Genomic DNA, 286 nt, shown 5'->3' on the forward strand with positions numbered 1-286 from the left:
GTGCTGTGTTTGGTTTTTGCCAAACATAACGCCTGCAGTTCAGTCCAAAAAGTTCAATCTTGGTCTCATCTGACCATAAAACCTTTTTCTATGTGGCACTAGAACCTTCCGTATGTTTCATTGCAAAGCGCAAACAAGCCTCTGTGTGGCCCTTTTTGAGAAGAGGCTTCTTTCTTTCCACCCTGCCATACAGGCCAGCTTTGTGTAAAGCTTGTGAGATTGTTGTCACATGCACAGTCCGACCAATCTCAGCCATTAAAACTTGTAAGTCCTTCAAAGTTGCCAT

General features: G+C 43.7%; 1 protein-coding gene across 2 annotated transcripts in view; it reads left to right on the forward strand.

Annotated features, from left to right (window-relative positions):
- Positions 1–286, forward strand: part of uspl1 (ubiquitin specific peptidase like 1) — a 17,161-nt gene that overhangs the window by 12,150 nt on the left and 4,725 nt on the right. The gene's annotated exons all lie outside the window — the stretch shown is intronic.

This window comes from Etheostoma spectabile, chromosome 13, assembly GCF_008692095.1.
Source record: "Etheostoma spectabile isolate EspeVRDwgs_2016 chromosome 13, UIUC_Espe_1.0, whole genome shotgun sequence".
Classification (NCBI taxonomy): Eukaryota; Metazoa; Chordata; class Actinopteri; order Perciformes; family Percidae; genus Etheostoma; species Etheostoma spectabile.